The sequence below is a fragment of the Ranitomeya variabilis genome, chromosome 5 (assembly GCF_051348905.1).
Source record: "Ranitomeya variabilis isolate aRanVar5 chromosome 5, aRanVar5.hap1, whole genome shotgun sequence".
NCBI classification, from domain to species: Eukaryota; Metazoa; Chordata; class Amphibia; order Anura; family Dendrobatidae; genus Ranitomeya; species Ranitomeya variabilis.
This window is the reverse complement of record NC_135236.1, coordinates 225,640,024-225,656,486: the sequence shown is the minus strand read 5'-3', so window position 1 is coordinate 225,656,486 and position 16,463 is coordinate 225,640,024. Positions and strand designations below refer to the sequence as shown.

General features: G+C 45.2%; 1 protein-coding gene across 1 annotated transcript in view; it reads right to left on the bottom strand.

Moving 5' to 3' along the window:
• LOC143775573 (uncharacterized) overlaps window positions 1–16,463 on the bottom strand; it is a 109,025-nt gene that overhangs the window by 30,984 nt on the left and 61,578 nt on the right. The gene's annotated exons all lie outside the window — the stretch shown is intronic.

Sequence of the window (16,463 nt, the reverse complement as noted above, 5' to 3'; positions counted from 1 at the left end):
GAAGTTGTCCCAGGAGAAGACTCAACAGTTCACTAATCGTCATCGGCGTATTGGTCCTCGTCTTTGTGTTGGGGACCTGGTGTGGCTGTCTTCTCGATTTGTTCCTATGAAGGTCTCGTCTCCTAAGTTTAAGCCTCGGTTTATCGGCCCTTATAGGATTCTGGAGGTTCTTAATCCTGTGTCCTTTCGTTTGGACCTCCCAGCATCTTTTAATATCCATAATGTTTTCCATCGGTCATTATTGCGGAGGTATGAGGTACCGGTTGTTCCTTCTGCTGATCCACCTGCTCCTGTGTTGGTTGAGGGTGAATTGGAGTATGTGGTGGAAAAGATCTTGGACTCCCGTGTTTCCAGACGGAAACTTCAGTATCTGGTTAAGTGGAAAGGTTATGGCCAGGAGGATAATTCTTGGGTGACAGCATCCGATGTTCATGCTCCCGATTTGGTTCGTGCATTTCATAGTGCTCATCCAGGTCGCCCTGGTGGTTCTGGTGAGGGTTCGGTGCCCCCTCCTTAAGGGGGGGGTACTGTTGTGAATTCGGTTTGTGGGCTCCCCCGGTGGTCTGTTATGGTAGTGTCTCTTATGTGCCTTCCTCCATCTCTGATTACCTGTCGCCACCCTCTTGGGGAGTTTCCTATTTAAGGCTGCTTGGCTGTTAGTCATATGCCGGCCACCAATGTGCTAGTAGCATTCTGTTGCATTCACCTGCCTCAAGTTCCAGTTCAGCTAAGTTGAATTTTGTTTCTTGTTTTGCTATTTTTGTCCAGCTATCTGCAATGTGACTCTTCAGTGCTGGAAGCTCTTGTGGACAGAAAATTACTACTCCAGTGGCATGAGTTGTCACTGGAGTTTAAAGTAATTTCTGGATGGTGTTTTTGAATAGTGATTTTTAGGTCGACCGTGAAGTAACTCTTTCCTGTCCTTCTGCTATCTAGTAAGCGGACCTCACTGTGCTAAATCTGCTGTTCATCCTACGTATGTCATTTCCTCTGAACTCACCGTCAATATCTGTGGGGGCCTACTATCATCTTTTGGGGTTCCTCACTGGTGGTAAGGCAGGCCTGTATATTCCTCTTATAGGGGTAGTTAGATCTCCGGCTGGCGCGTGGTGTCTAGGGCATCGTAGGTACATCCCCCGGCTACTGTAAGTGTTGGGTCAGGTTCAGGTCACGGTCGACCTTAGTTTCCATCACCCGAGAGCTAGTCCGTTTTGTATTTTTTTCCCATGGTCATTGGGGTAACCATAACAGTAACCAGGGTAAACATCGGGTTACTAAGCGCAGGGCCACTTGTGGTTAGGGTTACGGATAGGGTTAGGGGTGTGTTGGGGTTACAGTTGTGGTTAGGGTTGGGATTAGGGTTAGGATTAGGGTTGGAATTAGGGTTACGGGTGTGTTGGGGTTAGGGTTGTGGTTAGGGGTGTGTTGGGGTTAGGGTTGTGATTAGGGTTATGGCTACAGTTGGGATTAGGATTAGGGGTGTGTTGGGGTTAGTGTTGAAGTTAGAAATGAGGGGTTTCCATTGTTTATGCACATCAGGGGTCTCCAAACGCAACATGGCGCCACCATTGATTCCAGCCAATCTTGCGTTCAAAAAGTCAAATGGTGCTCCCTCCCCCACAAACTGGGCAACAACTGTTGTGTTCCAATTTCTCCTGTTACTCTTGCAAAAATAAAAAATTACTTGCTAAAACATAATTTTTGAGGAAAGAACAATTATTTTTTATTTTCACGGCTCTGCGTTATAAACTTCTGTGAAGCACTTGGGGGTTGAAAGTGCTCACCACACATCTAGATAAGTTTCTTGGGGGGTCTAGTTTCCAAAATGGGGTTACTTGTGGGGGGTTTCTACTGTTTAGGCACACCAGGGGCTCTGCAAATGCAACGTGATGCCCGCAGACCATTCCATCAAAGTCTGCATTCCAAAAGTCACTAATTCCCTTCCGAGCCCTGACGTGCGCCCAAACAGTGGTTTACACCCACATATGGGGTACCAGCATACTCACAACAAACTGGGCAACAAATATTGGGGCCCAATTTCTCCTGTTACCCTTGTGAAAATAAAAAATTGCTTGCTAAAACATCTTTTTTGAGGAAAGAAAAATGATTTTTTATTTTCACGGCTCTGTGTTGTAAACTTCTGTGAAGCACTTGGGGGTTGAACGTGCTCATCACACATCTAGATAAGTTCCTTGGGGGGGTTTAGTTTCCAAAATGGGGTCACTTGTGGTGGGTTTCTACTGTTTAGGCATATCAGGGGCTCTGCAAACGTAACATGATGCCCGCAGACCATTCCATCAAAGTCTGCATTCCAAAAGTCACTACTTCCCTTCCGAGCCCCGGCATGTGCCCAAACAGTGGTTTACCCCCACATATGGGGTATCAGTGTACTCAGGAGAAACTGGACAACAACTTTTGGGGTCAAATTTCTCCTGTTACCCTTGCAAAAATAAAAAATTCTGGGCTAAAAAAATATTTTTGAGGAAAGGAAACACATTTATTATTTTCACGGCTCTGCGTTATAAACTTCTGTGAAGTACTTGGGGGTTCAAAGTGCTCACCACACATCTAGATAAGTTCCCTTGGGGGTCTAGATTCCAAAATGGAGTCATTTGTGGGGAGTTCTGTTGTGATCCTAATGGCAGAGGATCGCAGGGTCTTCAGCAAACTCTGCAAACATAAAAACTAGCTCTTAGGGAGGTGGTAACTGAGCTGACCACATACCTGATCCTAGCCCACAAATAATAGCAGCCGGGGAACGTGCCTACGTTGGTTCTAGACGTCTCGCGCCAGCCAGAGATCTAACTAACCCTTTCAGAGAAAATACAGACCTCACTTGCCTCCAGAGAAAGATACCCCAAAGTAGATACAGGCCCCCAACAAATAATAACGGTGAGGTAAGAGGAAAGGACAAACGTAAGTATGAACTAGATTCAGCAAAGAGAGGCCCACTAAATAATAGCAGAAGTATAGAAAGCGGACTTATGTGGTCAGCGAAAAACCCTACCAAAATATCCACGCTGAATATCCAAGAACCCCCATACCGACTAACGGTATGGGGGGAGAATATCAGCGCCCTAAGAGCTTCCAGCAAAATCAGGAATCACATTATGAACAAGCTGGACAAAAACAGAATAATACAAATAAACAAAAAAAACAAGAAAGCAGGACTTAGCTTATGTTGCAAAAATCAGGACCAGTAGACAAGAGCAACCAGACAAGGACTGATTACATGGATGCCAGGCAATGGACTAAGACTCCAGGAAGTTTAAATAGAAACACCCAGAGTCTTAACGAAGCAGGTGACTACCAACCTGGGGAAAGAGATCCAAGAGCCATACCGCGAGTGACCACAAGAGGGAGCCCCAAAAGTATAGTTCATAACAGTACCCCCCCTTTAAGGAGGGGTCACCGAACCCTCACCACGACCACCAGGGCGATCAGGATGGGCAGCGTGAAAGGCACGAACCAAATCGGCCGCATGAACATCAGAGGCGACCACCCAGGAACTATCCTCCTGACCATAGCCCTTCCATTTGACCAGATACTGAAGCCTCCGTCTAGAAAGACGAGAATCTAAGATCTTCTCCACCACATACTCCAACTCGCCCTCAACCAAGACCGGAGCAGGAGGGTCCACAGCAGGAACCACAGGCACAATGTACCGCCGCAACAAAGACCTATGAAACACATTGTGAATGGCAAACGACGCAGGAAGATCCAAACGAAAAGACACCGGATTAAGGACCTCCAAAATTCTATAAGGACCAATAAAGCGAGGCTTAAACTTAGGAGAGGAAACCTTCAGAGGGACAAACCGAGAAGATAACCAAACCAAATCCCCAACACGAAGTCGGGGACCCACACCGCGGCGGCGGTTGGCAAAACGCTGAGCCTTCTCCTGTGACAACTTCAAGTTGTCCACCACATGATTCCAAGTCTGCTGCAACCTATCAACCACAGAATCCACCCCAGGACAGTCAGAAGGCTCAACATGACCCGAGGAGAAACGAGGATGAAAACCAGAGTTGCAGAAAAATGGCGAAACCAAAGTAGCGGAACTAGCCCGATTATTGAGGGCAAACTCAGCCAATGGCAAGAAGGTCACCCAATCATCCTGATCCGCAGAAACAAAACATCTCAAATAAGCCTCCAGCGTCTGATTAGTTCGCTCCGTTTGGCCATTAGTCTGAGGATGAAAGGCAGACGAGAACGACAGATCAATGCCCATCTTAGCACAAAAAGATCGCCAGAATCTGGACACAAACTGGGATCCTCTGTCAGACACGATATTCTCAGGAATGCCGTGCAAACGAACCACATTCTGAAAAAACAAAGGAACCAGATCGGAAGAGGAAGGCAACTTAGGCAAGGGCACCAAATGGACCATCTTGGAAAAACGATCACACACCACCCAGATGACAGACATTCCCTGAGACACCGGAAGATCTGAAATGAAATCCATGGAAATGTGTGTCCAAGGCCTCTTCGGGACGGGCAAGGGCAAAAGCAACCCGCTGGCATGAGAACAGCAAGGCTTGGCCCGAGCACAAGTCCCACAGGACTGCACAAAAGCACGCACATCCCGTGACAAGGAAGGCCACCAAAAGGACCTAGCCACCAAATCTCTGGTACCAAAAATCCCAGGATGCCCTGCCAACACTGAGGAATGAACCTCGGAAATAACTCTGCTGGTCCATTTATCAGGAACAAACAGTCTATCAGGTGGGCAAGAGTCAGGTCTACCAGCCTGAAATCTCTGCAACACACGTCGCAAATCAGGAGAAATGGCCGACAAAATCACTCCCTCTTTAAGAATACCAGCCGGCGCTGAGACTCCAGGAGAATCAGGCACAAAGCTCCTAGAGAGAGCATCAGCCTTCACATTTTTCGAACCAGGCAGGTATGAGACCACAAAGTCAAAACGGGAGAAAAACAATGACCAACGAGCCTGTCTAGGATTCAGGCGTTTAGCAGACTCGAGATACATCAGGTTCTTGTGATCAGTCAAGACCACCACACGATGCTTAGCTCCCTCGAGCCAATGACGCCACTCCTCAAATGCCCACTTCATGGCCAACAACTCCCGATTACCAACATCATAGTTCCGCTCAGCCGGCGAAAACTTCCTGGAAAAGAAAGCACATGGTTTCATCATAGAGGAACCAGAGCCTCTCTGCGACAAAACAGCTCCTGCACCAATCTCAGAAGCATCCACTTCAACCTGAAAGGGAAGTGAGACATCAGGCTGGCACAAAACAGGCGCCGAAGTAAACCGGCGCTTCAGCTCCCGGAAGGCCTCAATGGCCGCAGGAACCCAATTAGCGACATCAGAACCTTTCTTGGTCATATCCGTCAGAGGTTTAACAACGCTAGAAAAGTTAGCAATAAAACGACGGTAGAAATTAGCAAAACCCAAAAACTTCTGAAGACTCTTAACAGACGTGGGTTGAGTCCAATCATGAATAGCTCGGACCTTGACTGGGTCCATCTCCACAGCAGAAGGGGAAAAGATAAAACCCAAAAAGGAAACCTTCTGCACTCCAAAGAGACACTTTGAGCCCTTCACAAACAAAGCATTATCACGCAAAACCTGAAACACCATCCTGACCTGCTTTACATGAGAATCCCTATCATCAGAAAAAACTAAAATGTCATCCAGATAAATAATCACAAATTTATCTAGATACTTCCGGAAGATGTCATGCATAAAGGATTGAAACACTGAAGGGGCATTAGAGAGCCCAAAAGGCATCACCAAGTACTCAAAATGACCTTCGGGCGTATTAAATGCAGTTTTCCATTCATCTCCCTGCCTAATGCGCACAAGGTTGTACGCACCACGAAGATCTATCTTGGTGAACCAACAGGCACCCTTAATCCGAGCAAACAAGTCCGACAATAGTGGCAGAGGGTACTGAAATTTAACCGTGATTTTATTCAGAAGCCGATAGTCTATACAAGGTCTCAAAGATCCGTCTTTCTTGGCCACAAAAAAGAATCCCGCACCAAGAGGGGAAGAGGATGGACGAATATGTCCTTTCTCCAAAGACTCCTTTATATAAGAGTGCATCGCAGCATGCTCAGGTACCGACAGATTAAATAATCGTCCCTTAGGAAACTTGCTACCAGGAATCAAATCTATAGCGCAGTCACAGTCCCTATGAGGAGGAAGAGCACTGGACCTGGACTCACTGAACACATCCTGATAGTCAAGCAAAAACTCAGGGCAGCGCCTGAATCCACAAACACCATAACAGGGTAGGAAGACAATGAGTAAATTAAAGTCACAGACAAAATAAATTTAGGCTGCAAGTTACCAACGGCGACAGGACTAACAAACTTTGTTAGGCGTTTAGAGCATGCTGATATAACATGTGTAGAATCACCACAGTAAAAACACAACCCATTCTGACGTCTATGATTTTGCCGTTCAGTTCTAGTCTGAATTCTATCACATTGCATTAAATCAGGCGTCTGTTCAGACAACACCGCCAAAGATTTAGCGGATTTGCGCTCCCGCAAACGCCGATCAATCTGAATGGCCAGCGTCATAGAATCATTCAGACTTGTAGGAATGGGAAAGCCCACCATCACATTCTAAATGGTTTCAGAAAGGCCATTTCTGAAATTTGCGGCCAGAGCACACTCATTCCACTGAGTAAGCACGGACCATTTCCGAAATTTTTGGCAATACACTTCGGCTTCATCCTGGCCCTGAGAAATAGCCAGCAAAGCCTTCTCTGCCTGAATTTCAAGATTGGGCTCCTCATAAAGCAATCCGAGCGCCAGAAAAAACGCATCAATATTCGCCAATGCCGGATCTCCTGGCGCCAATGAGAAAGTCCAATCCTGAGGGTCGCCGCGCAAGAAGGAGATAACAATTTTAACTTGCTGAGCTGAATCTCCAGACGAACGAGGTCTCAAAGATAGAAACAATTTACAATTATTCCTAAAATTCCTAAATTTAAATCGATCTCCAGAGAACAGCTCAGGAATAGGAATCTTAGGCTCTGACATAGGACTGCCAATTACAAAATCCTGAATGTCCTGCACACGAGCAGCAAGCTGATCCACACTAGTAATCAGAGTTTGCACATTCATGTCTGCAGCAGAGTTTCAAGCCATTCAGAGGTAAAGGGGAAGGAAGAAAAAAAAAAAAAAACTCAAAACTTCTTTCTTTTCTTTTAATCCCACTTCTGCAATGCATTAACTATTCAGTGGCCTGGCATACTGTTGTGATCCTAATGGCAGAGGATCGCAGGGTCTTCAGCAAAGTCTGCAAACATAAAAACTAGCTCTTAGGGAGGTGGTAACTGAGCTGACCACATACCTGATCCTAGCCCACAAATAATAGCAGCCGGGGAACGTGCCTACGTTGGTTCTAGACGTCTCGCGCCAGCCGGAGATCTAACTAACCCTTTCAGAGAAAATACAGACCTCACTTGCCTCCAGAGAAAGATACCCCAAAGTAGATACAGGCCCCCAACAAATAATAACGGTGAGGTAAGAGGAAAGGACAAACGTAAGTATGAACTAGATTCAGCAAAGAGAGGCCCACTAAATAATAGCAGAAGTATAGAAAGCGGACTTATGTGGTCAGCGAAAAACCCTACCAAAATATCCATGCTGAATATCCAAGAACCCCCGTACCGACTAACGGTATGGGGGGAGAATATCAGCGCCCTAAGAGCTTCCAGCAAAATCAGGAATCACATTATGAACAAGCTGGACAAAAACAGAATAATACAAATAAACAAAAAAAAAAAGAAAGCAGGACTTAGCTTATGTTGCAAAAATCAGGACCAGTAGACAAGAGCAACCAGACCAGGACTGATTACATGGGTGCCAGGCAATGGACTAAGACTCCAGGAAGTTTAAATAGAAACACCCAGAGTCTTAACGAAGCAGGTGACTACCAACCTGGGGAAAGAGATCCAAGAGCCATACCGCGAGTGACCACAAGAGGGAGCCCCAAAAGTATAGTTCATAACAGAGTTCCTACTGTTTAGCCACATCAGGGGCTCTGCAAACGCAACCTGACGCCCGCAGAGCATTCCATCAAAGTCTGCATTTCAAAACGTCACTACTTCCCTTCCGAACCCTGACGTGTGCCAAAACAGTGGTTTACCCCCACATATGGGGTATCAGCGTACTCAGGAGAAACTGGAAAACAACTTTTGTGGTCCAATTTCTCCTGTTACCCTTGGGAAAATAAAAAATTGTGGGCTAAAAAATCATTTTTGAGAAAAGAAAAATTATTTTTTTATTTTCATGGCTCTGCGTTATAAACTTCTGTGAAGCACTTAGGAGTTCAAAGTGCTCACCACACATCTAGATTAGTTCCTTGGGAGGTCTAGTTTCCAAAATGGGGTCACTTGTGCAGGAGCTCTAATGTTTAGGCACACAGGGGCTCTCCAAACGCGACATGGTGTCCGCTAATGATTGGAGCTAATTTTCCATTCAAAAAGCCAAATGGCATGCCTTCCCTTCCGAGCCCTGCCGTGCGCCCAAACAGTGGTTTACCCCCACATGTGGGGTATCATCGTACTCAGGACAAACTGGACAACAACATTTGGGGTCCAATTTCTCCTATTACCCTTGGGAAAATAAAAAATTCTGGGCTAAAAATCATTTTTGAGGAAAGAAAAATTATTTTTTATTTTCACGGCTCTGCGTTATAAACTTCTGTGAAGCACCTGTGGGTTATAAGTGCTCACTATGCATCTAGATAAGTTCCTTGGGGGGTCTAGTTTCCAAAATGGGGTCACTTGTAGGGGAGCTCCAATGTTTAGGCACACAGGGGCTCTCCAAACGCGACATGGTGTCCGCTAACGATTGGAGCTAATTTTCCATTCAAAAAGTCAAATGGCACGCCTCCCCTTCCGAGCCTTGCCGTGCACCCAAACAGTGGTTTACCCCCACATATGAGGTATCGGCGTACTTAGGAGAAATTGCCCAACAAATTTTAGGATCCATTTTATCCTGTTGCCTATGTGAAAATGAAAAAATTGAGGCTAAAAGAAATTTTGTGTGAAAAAAAAGTACTTTTTCATTTTTACGGATCAATTTGTGAAGCACCTGAGGGTTTAAAGTGCTCACTATGCTTCTAGATAAGTTCCTTGGGGGGTCTAGTTTCCAAAATGGGGTCACTTGTGGGGGAGCTCCAATGTTTAGGCACACAGGGGCTCTCCAAACGTGACATGGTGTCCGCTAGCGATGGAGATAATTTTTCATTCAAAAAGTCAAATGGCGTTCCTTCCCTTCCGAGCCTTACCATGTGCCCAAACAGTGGTTTACCCCCACATGTGAGGTATCGGTGTACTCAGGAGAAATTGTCCAACAAATTTTAGGATCCATTTTATCCTGTTGCCCATGCAAAAATGAAAAAATTGAGGCTAAAATAATTTTTTTGTGAAAAAAAAGTGCTGTTTCATATTTACGGATCAATTTGTGAAGCACCTAGGGGTTTAAAGTGCTCACTATGCTTCTAGATAAGTTCCTTGGGGGGTCTAGTTTCCAAAATGGGGTCACTTGTGGGGGAGCTCCAATGTTTAAGCACACGGGGGCTCTCCAAACGCGACATGGTGTCCGCCAAAGATTGGAGCCAATTTTTCATTGAAAAAGTCAAATGGCGCTCCTTCCCTTCCGAGCCCTGCCGTGCGCCCAAACAGTGGTTTACCCCCACATATGAGGTATCAGCGTACTCAGGACCAATTTGACAACAAAGATCATGGTCCAGTTTCTCCTTTTACCATTGGGAAAATAAAAAATTTGTTGCTAAAAGATCATTTTTGTGACTAAAAAGTTAAATGTTCATTTTTTACTTCCATGTTGCTTCTGCTGCTGTGAAACACCTGAAGGGTTAATAAACTTCTTGAATGTGGTTTTGAGCACCTTGAGGGGTGCAGTTTTTAGAATGGTGTCACTTTTGGGTATTTTCAGCCATATAGAACCCTCAAACTGACTTCAAATGTGAGGTGGTCCCTAAAAAAAATGGTTTTGTAAATTTTGTTGTAAAAATGAGAAATCACTGGTCAAATTTTAACCCTTATAACTTCCTAGCAAAAAAAAAATTGTTTCCAAAATTGTGCTGATGTAAAGTAGACATGTGGGAAATGTTATTTATTAACTATTTTGTGTCACATAACTCTCTGGTTTAACAGAATAAAAATTAAAAATGTGAAAATTACAAAATTTTCAAAATTTTCGCCAAATTTCCATTTTTTTCACAAATAAATTCAGAAATTATCGACCTAAATTTACCACTTACATGAAGCCCAATATGTCACGAAAAAACAATCTCAGAATCGCTAGGATCCGTTGAAGCGTTCCTGAGTTATTACCTCAAAAAGGGACACTGGTCAGAATTGCAAAAAACGGCAAGGTCATTAAGGCCAAAATAGGCTGGGTCATGAAGGGGTTAAACATAGCTTGACTCCATTGAAGGAGTAGAACCAGTTCAAGGAGGATCGCAAGGAAATGGACAGCATGTGACTTAAATATGAGTGTCTGAGCAAAGGGTCTGAATAATTATGACCATTGTTATGAACTATACTTTTGGGGCTCCCTCTTGTGGTCACTCGCGGTATGGCTCTTGGATCTCTTTCCCCAGGTTGGTAGTCACCTGCTTCGTTAAGACTCTGGGTGTTTCTATTTAAACTTCCTGGAGTCTTAGTCCATTGCCTGGCATCCATGTAATCAGTCCTTGTCTGGTTGCTCTTGTCTACTGGTCCTGATTTTTGCAACATAAGCTAAGTCCTGCTTTCTTGTTTTTTGTTTATTTGTATTATTCTGTTTTTGTCCAGCTTGTTCATAATGTGATTCCTGATTTTGCTGGAAGCTCTTAGGGCGCTGATATTCTCCCCCCATACCGTTAGTCGGTACGGGGGTTCTTGGATATTCAGCGTGGATATTTTGGTAGGGTTTTTCGCTGACCACATAAGTCCACTTTCTATACTTCTGCTATTATTTAGTGGGCCTCTCTTTGCTGAATCTAGTTCATACTTACGTTTGTCCTTTCCTCTTACCTCACCGTTATTATTTGTTGGGGGCCTGTATCTACTTTGGGGTATCTTTCTCTGGAGGCAAGTGAGGTCTGTATTTTCTCTGAAAGGGTTAGTTAGATCTCCGGCTGGCGCGAGACGTCTAGAACCAACGTAGGCACGTTCCCCGGCTGCTATTATTTGTGGGCTAGGATCAGGTATGTGGTCAGCTCAGTTACCACCTCCCTAAGAGCTAGTTTTTATGTTTGCAGACTTTGCTGTGACCCTGCGATCCTCTGCCATTAGGATCACAACAGTATGCCAGGCCACTGAATAGTTAATGCATTGCAGAAGTGGGATTAAAAGAAAAGAAAGAAGTTCTGAGTTTTTGTTTTTTTTTCTTCCTTCCCCTTTACCTCTGAATGGCTTGAAACTCTGCTGCAGACATGAATGTGCAAACTCTGATTACTAGTGTGGATCAGCTTGCTGCTCGTGTGCAGGACATTCAGGATTTTGTAATTGGCAGTCCTATGTCAGAGCCTAAGATTCCTATTCCTGAGCTGTTCTCTGGAGATCGATTTAAATTTAGGAATTTTAGGAATAATTGTAAATTGTTTCTATCTTTGAGACCTCGTTCGTCTGGAGACTCAGCTCAGCAAGTTAAAATTGTTATTTCCTTCTTGCGGGGCGACCCTCAGGATTGGGCTTTCTCATTGGCGCCAGGAGATCCGGCATTGGCGAATATTTATGCGTTTTTTCTGGCGCTCGGATTGCTTTATGAGGAGCCCAATCTTGAAATTCAGGCAGAGAAGGCTTTGCTGGCTATTTCTCAGGGCCAGGATGAAGCCGAAGTGTATTGCCAAAAATTTCGGAAATGGTCCGTGCTTACTCAGTGGAATGAGTGTGCTCAGGCCGCAAATTTCAGAAATGGCCTTTCTGAAACCATTAAGAATGTGATGGTGGACTTTCCCATTCCTACAAGTCTGAATGATTCTATGACGCTGGCCATTCAGATTGATCGGCGTTTGCGGGAGCGCAAATCCGCTAAACCTTTGGCGGTGTTGTCTGAACAGACGCCTGATTTAATGCAATGTGATAGAATTCAGACTAGAACTGAACGGCAAAATCATAGACATCAGAATGGGTTGTGTTTTTACTGTGGTGATTCTACACATGTTATATCAGCATGCTCTAAACGCCTAACAAAGTTTGTTAGTCCTGTCGCCGTTGGTAACTTGCAGCCTAAATTTATTTTGTCTGTGACTTTAATTTGCTCATTGTCTTCCTACCCTGTTATGGCATTTGTGGATTCAGGCGCTGCCCTGAGTCTTATGGACTTGTTGTTTGCCAGGCGCTGTGGTTTTGTCCTGGAGCCTTTAGAAAATCCTATTCCTCTTAGAGGAATTGATGCTACGCCATTGGCAGAGAATAAACCGCAGTATTGGACACAAGTGACCATGTGCATGACTCCTGAACATCGGGAGGTGATTCGTTTTCTTGTTCTGCATAAAATGCATGATTTGGTCGTTTTGGGTCTGCCATGGTTACAGGCTCATAATCCTGTTCTGGATTGGAGGGCTATGTCTGTGTCAAGTTGGGGTTGTCAGGGAATTCATTGCGATTCCCCGTCGGTGTCTATTGCTTCCTCCACTCCTTCAGAAGTTCCTGAGTTTTTGCTTGACTATCAGGATGTGTTCAGTGAGTCCAGGTCCAGTGCTCTTCCTCCTCATAGGGACTGTGACTGCGCTATAGATTTGATTCCTGGTAGCAAGTTTCCTAAGGGACGATTATTTAATCTGTCGGTACCTGATCATGCTGCGATGCGTTCTTATATTAAGGAGTCTTTGGAGAAAGGACATATTCGTCCATCCTCTTCCCCTCTTGGTGCGGGATTCTTTTTTGTGGCCAAGAAAGACGGATCTTTGAGACCTTGTATAGACTATCGGCTTCTGAATAAAATCACGGTTAAATTTCAGTACCCTCTGCCACTATTGTCGGACTTGTTTGCTCGGATTAAGGGTGCCTGTTGGTTCACCAAGATAGATCTTCGTGGTGCGTACAACCTTGTGCGCATTAGGCAGGGAGATGAATGGAAAACTGCATTTAATACGCCCGAAGGTCATTTTGAGTACTTGGTGATGCCTTTTGGGCTCTCTAATGCCCCTTCAGTGTTTCAATCCTTTATGCATGACATCTTCCGGAAGTATCTAGATAAATTTGTGATTGTTTATCTGGATGACATTTTAGTTTTTTCTGATGATTGGGATTCTCATGTAAAGCAGGTCAGGATGGTGTTTCAGGTTTTGCGTGATAATGCTTTGTTTGTGAAGGGCTCAAAGTGTCTCTTTGGAGTGCAGAAGGTTTCCTTTTTGGGTTTTATCTTTTCCCCTTCTGCTGTGGAGATGGACCCAGTCAAGGTCCGAGCTATTCATGATTGGACTCAACCTACGTCTGTTAAGAGTCTTCAGAAGTTTTTGGGTTTTGCTAATTTCTACCGTCGTTTTATTGCTAACTTTTCTAGCGTTGTTAAACCTCTGACGGATATGACCAAGAAAGGTTCTGATGTCGCTAATTGGGCTCCTGCGGCCATTGAGGCCTTCCGGGAGCTGAAGCGCCGGTTTACTTCGGCGCCTGTTTTGTGCCAGCCTGATGTCTCACTTCCCTTTCAGGTTGAAGTGGATGCTTCTGAGATTGGTGCAGGAGCTGTTTTGTCGCAGAGAGGCTCTGGTTCCTCTATGATGAAACCATGTGCTTTCTTTTCCAGGAAGTTTTCGCCGGCTGAGCGGAACTATGATGTTGGTAATCGGGAGTTGTTGGCCATGAAGTGGGCATTTGAGGAGTGGCATCATTGGCTCGAGGGAGCTAAGCATCGTGTGGTGGTCTTGACTGATCACAAGAACCTGATGTATCTCGAGTCTGCTAAACGCCTGAATCCTAGACAGGCTCGTTGGTCATTGTTTTTCTCCCGTTTTGACTTTGTGGTCTCATACCTGCCTGGTTCGAAAAATGTGAAGGCTGATGCTCTCTCTAGGAGCTTTGTGCCTGATTCTCCTGGAGTCTCAGCGCCAGCTGGTATTCTTAAAGAGGGAGTGATTTTGTCGGCCATTTCTCCTGATTTGCGACGTGTGTTGCAGAGATTTCAGGCTGGTAGACCTGACTCTTGCCCACCTGATAGACTGTTTGTTCCTGATAAATGGACCAGCAGAGTTATTTCCGAGGTTCATTCCTCAGTGTTGGCATGGCATCCTGGGATTTTTGGTACCAGAGATTTGGTGGCTAGGTCCTTTCGGTGGCCTTCCTTGTCACGGGATGTGCGTGCTTTTGTGCAGTCCTGTGGGACTTGTGCTCGGGCTAAGCCTTGCTGTTCTCGTGCCAGCGGGTTGCTTTTGCCCTTGCCCGTCCCGAAGAGGCCTTGGACACACATTTCCATGGATTTCATTTCAGATCTTCCGGTGTCTCAGGGAATGTCTGTCATCTGGGTGGTGTGTGATCGTTTTTCCAAGATGGTCCATTTGGTGCCCTTGCCTAAGTTGCCTTCCTCTTCCGATCTGGTTCCTTTGTTTTTTCAGAATGTGGTTCGTTTGCACGGCATTCCTGAGAATATCGTGTCTGACAGAGGATCCCAGTTTGTGTCCAGATTCTGGCGATCTTTTTGTGCTAAGATGGGCATTGATCTGTCGTTCTCGTCTGCCTTTCATCCTCAGACTAATGGCCAAACGGAGCGAACTAATCAGACGCTGGAGGCTTATTTGAGATGTTTTGTTTCTGCGGATCAGGATGATTGGGTGACCTTCTTGCCATTGGCTGAGTTTGCCCTCAATAATCGGGCTAGTTCCGCTACTTTGGTTTCGCCATTTTTCTGCAACTCTGGTTTTCATCCTCGTTTCTCCTCGGGTCATGTTGAGCCTTCTGACTGTCCTGGGGTGGATTCTGTGGTTGATAGGTTGCAGCGGACTTGGAATCATGTGGTGGACAACTTGAAGTTGTCTCAGGAGAAGGCTCAGCGTTTTGCCAACCGCCGCCGCGGTGTGGGTCCCCGACTTCGTGTTGGGGATTTGGTTTGGTTATCTTCTCGGTTTGTCCCTCTGAAGGTTTCCTCTCCTAAGTTTAAGCCTCGCTTTATTGGTCCTTATAGAATTTTGGAGGTCCTTAATCCGGTGTCTTTTCGTTTGGATCTTCCTGCCTCGTTTGCCATTCACAATGTGTTCCATAGGTCTTTGTTGCGGCGGTACATTGTGCCTGTGGTTCCTGCTGTTGACCCTCCTGCTCCGGTCTTGGTTGAGGGCGAGTTGGAGTATGTGGTGGAGAAGATCTTAGATTCTCGTCTCTCTAGACGGAGGCTTCAGTATCTGGTCAAATGGAAGGGCTATGGTCAGGAGGATAATTCCTGGGTGGTCGCCTCTGATGTTCATGCGGCCGATTTGGTTCGTGCCTTTCACGCTGCCCATCCTGATCGCCCTGGTGGTCGTGGTGAGGGTTCGGTGACCCCTCCTTAAAGAGGGGGTACTGTTATGAACTATACTTTTGGGGCTCCCTCTTGTGGTCACTCGCGGTATGGCTCTTGGATCTCTTTCCCCAGGTTGGTAATCACCTGCTTCGTTAAGACTCTGGGTGTTTCTATTTAAACTTCCTGGAGTCTTAGTCCATTGCCTGGCATCCATGTAATCAGTCCTTGTCTGGTTGCTCTTGTCTACTGGTCCTGATTTTTGCAACATAAGCTAAGTCCTGCTTTCTTGTTTTTTGTTTATTTGTATTATTCTGTTTTTGTCCAGCTTGTTCATAATGTGATTCCTGATTTTGCTGGAAGCTCTTAGGGCGCTGATATTCTCCCCCCATACCGTTAGTCGGTACGGGGGTTCTTGGATACTCAGCGTGGATATTTTGGTAGGGTTTTTCACTGACCACATAAGTCCGCTTTCTATACTTCTGCTATTATTTAGTGGGCCTCTCTTTGCTGAATCTAGTTCATACTTACGTTTGTCCTTTCCTCTTACCTCACCGTTATTATTTGTTGGGGGCCTGTATCTACTTTGGGGTATCTTTCTCTGGAGGCAAGTGAGGTCTGTATTTTCTCTGAAAGGGTTAGTTAGATCTCCGGCTGGCGCGAGACGTCTAGAACCAACGTAGGCACGTTCCCCGGCTGCTATTATTTGTGGGCTAGGATCAGGTATGTGGTCAGCTCAGTTACCACCTCCCTAAGAGCTAGTTTTTATGTTTGCAGACTTTGCTGTGACCCTGCGATCCTCTGCCATTAGGATCACAACAGACCATGTGATATTTTAGTTTTTCTTTTTATTAAATTTGCAAAAAATTCAACATTTCTGTTTTTTTTTTTCTGTCAGGATGAGGTGCAGAGTGTACATTCATGTGAAAAAAATGAGCTTTTTTGAATTTACCAAATGGCTGCAGTGAAAAAAATAGTGAAAAATTTTCGTACCCATTATACAGCTGACTTTTTCACCCCTTCCCATGTTTTTA